Consider the following 6,000-nt stretch of genomic DNA (forward strand, 5'->3'; position numbering starts at 1 on the left):
CTGCGCTATCCTGCTGGAAGGAGCCACCAGAAGATGGGCACACTGCGGTCATAAAGGGATGAAGGGATGGACATGGTCAGCAACAATACTCAGGTAGGCTGAGGCATTTAAAAGATGCTCAGTTGGCTCTAAGGGGCACAAAGTGTGACAAGAAAATATCCTCCACACCATTACACCACCACTAGCAGCCTGAACTGTTGATACAAGGCAGGATGGATCCATGCTCTCATGTTGTTGATGCCAAATTCTGAGCCTACCATCTGAATGATAGAAATCAGAAATCGAGACTCATCAGACCAGGCAACATCTTTTCATCCTTCTGTTGTCCAATTTTGGTGAGCCCGTGTGAATTGTAGCTTCAGTTGCCTGTTCTTAGCTGACAGGAGTGTCACCCGGTGTGGTCTCCTGCTGCTGTAGCCCACCTTACTTCAAGGTATGCTTCAAGAAGATGCTCTTCTGCATACCTCGGTTGTAATGAGTGTTTATTTGAGTTGCTGTTGCCTTTCTATCAGCTCAAACCAGTTTGGCCATTCTCCTCTGACCTCTGGCATTAACCAAATTATCTTCGCCCAGGGAACTGCCACTCACTAGATATTTTTCCTTTTTATGATCATTCTCTGTAAATCCCTGGAGATGGTGTGTGAAAATCCCAGTAGATCAACAGTTTCTGAAATACTCAGACCAGCCTGTCTGGCACCAACAGCCATGTCACATTCAAAGTAACTTCAGTCACCTTTTTTTTTCTCCTTTCAGATGCTCAGTTTGCACTTTAGCAGGTCATCTTGACAAGGTCTACATGATGAAATGCATTGAGTTGCTGCCATGTGATTGGCTGATTAGATATTTGCATTAAGAAGCAGTTGAGCAGGTGTACCTAATATAGTGGCCGGTGACTGACTATATATATATATATATAGTGATGGATGGCTTGGACTCTTACCCCGCTGAGACGCCTTCTTATGAGAAGGACTGGGGGATGGAGCTTGCACGGGCCAATACCTCCTCCGGGACAACAGAGGGTAGCCCCACTGGCTTGCTATGGTACCATGGGGTTGGAGCATAGAAGCCTAACAATTCCAGAGCCCGTAGCCAACAGCCAGGAGATGTGAAGGGAATGGCGAAGCCCTCCTTAGTAGGACTGCTGCCAAACCCGGAAGTACTGATGATCAGGGTTAGGGTCAGAGTCAGAAGGAAGCAGACAAAACTTCAGCAAGGAGTGGAGGTGGAAGAAAGAGACACAGAGAGAGAGAGAGGGAGAAAAGACAAAGGACTGTGTGCTGTGCTTATTGCTGTGTTGTGCTTGGGACTGAACTTGGGCAGGTGGGAAACGACTATTTGAAAGTGTTTCCCACAAGGAGCTGCTTTCGTAAAAACTCTTCTTTTGTGCCACACTAGTGCCTGTGTCTGTTGTGTCGTGTGTTTGGGGAGCTGTGTGCCCCCTAGTGGTCGCAATATATGTTCTCACCGGCTCAGACACAATTTCCAGTTAAGGTTTTTATTGTGTACTCTTACTAATCAAGTTTCCCACACCATAACCACAACTCTCTTTCTTCCACTCTCCGTAACTCTTCTTCCACGCTTCTCAGCAAGCTTCTTTCGGGATCGCTAGTCCCTCTCGGCTCCCCCTGGCAGCACCCACACAACCCAACAGGGCTGAGCCAATGAACTTCAGTTCCTATTGTGCCCCATGGGAATCCATGGTGGTACTGTATCCCAGGGGGGCTGCCATTTTAGCATTTTGAGGGAGACAGTGCCCTGAACACACTATTTCTCCTGTCCTTCCATGCCATGGGGTAAGGATCTTGGTTCAGCTCCAGCCGGGATGCCAGTTCCTGTGTGGCATCCCTCACAATATGTAATATATATATATATTGCCAGTGAAGGGGTCTGAATACTTTTTGAATCCTCCGTATTTTCTAGGATTTCTGAACACTTATTTGTCAGACAAGATGTTGACAGTCAAGCACGCATATCTTGCCCACAATGTTATTTGAAACTATGTGTACAATTATGGAATTTTATTTAATTGTCGGCCCTGTCTTCTGGGGCTGTGGTTCCATGAGGCCTAAATAGATTACCACCAGCTCCTTATAATCAGAAAAATGCTGAAATAGCTGAAGAAGGAGGCAACAGACTGGAAGAGACAGATGATTACAAATGACAGTACATTAAACAACTCCTTTTTACTAATTTCAGTCAACATGTTGCCATTGCCACCCTGTAAATTTAATCAGGGCTAACATCATCTTCTGTCAAGGGTATGGGCATACATCATCTTCTAGTGGCTGCCACACCTAGGTGACATCACGATGGAGGAGCACAGATTGCCTTTCATTGTAATGACACAAGACATAAATCGTAGACACATTTTGATGCAATCTAATATTTCAGAGCACATGAAAGCAGAGTCTGCGAAAAGGCGGACATGATGACATGCGATTGGCTTTCACTGTTTTGCTTTCGTCAACAAGGTTGTAATGGTTGTCTTGGATATGGGTGGGTGTCACTGGCAGTTTGCATCTTTCCTCTTTCTTGGTAAGGATGGAATGGCTGAATGTGTAAGGCCAGCCAATGGTTCCTGGAGAAGGGAACACCTGGCTCGGTGGGCCAGACAGAATGTAAGGGGCGGAGCCAACAATATGTAAATGAGCGGCAGGAAAAAGCTGAAGGAGTAGAAGAGACCAAAAGGAGAATCAGGCACCACCAAAAAAGGCGAGAGGGAAAGTTATTCAACCTGCATGGAGAAAAGTCAAGTGAACCCGGGATCATTTCTAGTTGAATTTATAAAATCAAATAACATTCCATACAAGCAAGTCAAGTTTTACAAAACTAAGTTCGAATCAATTGATCCCCACTCCTGAGAAAGAGAGCTAAGCCAACAGAATAAAACTGTAATAGCAGGATAAATAAATAAATATGTAAATACTAGGGGGTTCGCCCCCTGCTCACTTTGCTCGCCAACACCCCCCGGCCTGCCCTACACACCAAACACTTCACGTTTCTGCTGCTCACATTATGAAGGGGGGGCTGAATGCAGCCGCTCCTCCGAAACCCCCACTTAAACGGTGATACAATGGGAAACAGTTTTTTTTTTTACCTCCTCTTAGCTGCTGGATTGCTGCTGCCGTGCCATGTGATTTGTATCTTGTGTGGTGCTTCGAACATTTAAAAGCCTGTACAGCATAGCCATCCTACCCTTGGTCTTTTATTTCCAGCCCCGGGTGTGGTTAAATCTCTTGGTACAAAGTCTCGTCTCCGGGGACATGAGTTCTTGATATTTTTTTTGTTTCTAATTTAAAAATGGAATAAGAATCTGAAAATCTAACAACATCACATTAAAGTTCAATACATTCTGAAAAGATTGATACCAAAGATATATATGTAGGTTTTAAAATAAGCCCCATTTAAAGCTTGACATAAAAAGTCACATAAAATTGTTGCACAAAATCGTTTTAGGCTTTTAGGCTTAGAATTTTATATACAGGTAGTCCCCAGGTTACGGACATCCGACCTATGACATACGAACGGGGCCACAAATGTGATGCATGTGCCTCAGTAACTGCCGGTCTGTCATCTTCGGTCTGGGGACGACAACAACAACAACAACAACATTTATTTATGTAGCACATTTTCATACAAACAGTAGCTCAAAGTGCTTAACATATTAAACAATAGAAAAATGAAAGACACAATTATAAAACAAAATAAATCAACATTTATTAACATCGAATAATAGTAAGGTTCAATGGCCAGGGGGGGCAGAAAAAACAAAAAAACTCCAGACGGCTGGAGAAAAAATAAAATCTGTAGGGATCTTCGGTCTGGGGACGCTGCAGCGGTGGCTGGAGGGGGGCGATTTCGCTGCTCACGCAGTGTAGTGTCCCTCGGCCGGCTCCCGACATCAAGCGGTTTCACTGCCTGCCCACCACACATGGTTGCCCCATTCGTTCTCGGTGGGCGGCTGGTAATGCTGCAAGTGGTGACTCGGTTGTGGCTGAACGGAGGCCATTGAGGGTGAATGGGGCGATGGGGGGGGTAGCATTGTAGTGTGCCTCAGATGGCTGCGTGTTGAATGGGGGCGGTGGTGTAGTGGACACTGCAGGCAGCATACTGTAGTGGAGGTGACGGTGGGGTGGGCTGGTGATGAACCGCCCGTCGCTGCCCCCATTCATTCTCAATAGCAAGCTTGCTTGTACCGTTACGCACATAGCAGGAAGTTGTCTCTTGTCAGTACAGGGTGGCCAGATCTAATTATGCAGATCCAGATCGTCTGGATGACTTTGATTTATGCGGGGACGATTCCAGTTCGGCGCGAAGACGATTCTTCATGTCTTCAGTTCGCACAATTCTCGATGGTCTGGGATTTTACGGGTGATTTTCTATGTAATAAACTGAATAAGTTATAGCGTAATGAAAATTGAATAATTATATCTGGCCCTCCCTATACATCAGACGTGCTGAGGACAGGTGCCTTTCCTGCTGTGATAATGTGTACAGTGCTGTGCAGAAGAGCTCATCTTAACCTTTTTGTCTTCACCCTTCACGAATGTCTCTGAAACACAAATCTGATGCAAGTGCTGGTGATACAGTAAAGAAAAGAAAAACTATCACCATTGAAAATAATAAAAAGGTCCATCATTCATTGGCAGAGCACTTGGTTGCAGTCGGTCAACAATAGAATTTATTAAAATAATGTACCTGCTCTGACTTACATACAAATTCAACTGAAGTACAAACCTACAGTCTCTATCTCGTATGTAACCCGGGGACTGCCTGTATAGAGAGTAGAAATAAATAATCCAAACCTTTACAAAAAATAAATGGCTTATTTTAACAAATGCTTTACAAGTCCCAAAGCTGCAAAGAGCACAGAGGAGATGCCTGAAGAGACAAGGAAGACACGGCAAATAATGAATTGAGATATTACTATAAATAGAATATAAAAGGACATTAAAATAAGGGTTGTACAACTATCTAAATGCAGCTAATTAAGGAACTAAAAGAAATGAAGTGAAATATTAGTTCAATGTTAATTAATATTTAGGGCCCTGATGTTAGATTTACCTAACATTAGGACTATTAGTACTAAACGTTAAGATTAGGATTGAGAAATGGGGCAGGACATTAAACTGTAGGATTAGGGCTGAGACTTAACATGAGGGATCTGAGGTGACAGACTGTTTTAACCTCAGGGCCCAGTTAGAGTGGGGTTAAGATTAGGATATGGGGTGGGGAAGGACCTATAAAACCAAATCACTCAGCTCTAATTTGAACATCAGGGCTTTTAAACAGTATTTTCATTTTTAAATCAAAACTCCTGTTACGTCAATTCTATGGTCTTAGAAAAAAACGGGGAAAATACCTATACTGTAATTTTGGCAAACCAATAATCAACTAAATTTGTATTGTTGTCCGCATATTTGCATTGGGTGTGACAAGGGTGGACAGGATTCGAAACGAGGACATTAGAGGGTCAGCTCAAGTTGGACTGTTGGGAGACCAAGTCAGAGAGGTGAGATTGCGTTGGTTTGGACATGTGCAGAGGAGAGATGCTGGGTATATTGGGAGAAGGATGCTAAGCATAGAGCTCCTTAGGAAGAGGAAGGCCTAAGATGAGGTTTATGGATGTGGTGAGAGAGGACATGCAGGTGATGAGAGTAACAGAACAGGATGCAGAGGACAGAAAGATGTGGAATAAGATGATCTGCTGAGGCAACCAATAACAGGAGCAGCCGAAAGAAGAAGAATAGTCAAGTAAATCACGAGCCGATGCCAAGGTCAGGCACTCCGGTTGGTCCAATTTCCTCTGTAGAGTGAATCTTGGAGCCAAAACCACCTTAGTGTTCCTGACCCTCAAGTTAGGGTAGGGGACGTGAGCCTTACGGGTAAGCTCTGGCACACAGACCCAATCATTAGAAACTAATTCAAAATCTGGTAATTCAGTTGTCATGCAAACCTAAACATTATTTTTTTTTTCATTAAGACCATGGGGAAAATAAG

The sequence above is a fragment of the Polypterus senegalus genome, chromosome 15, assembly GCF_016835505.1.
Source record: "Polypterus senegalus isolate Bchr_013 chromosome 15, ASM1683550v1, whole genome shotgun sequence".
Classification (NCBI taxonomy): domain Eukaryota; kingdom Metazoa; phylum Chordata; class Cladistia; order Polypteriformes; family Polypteridae; genus Polypterus; species Polypterus senegalus.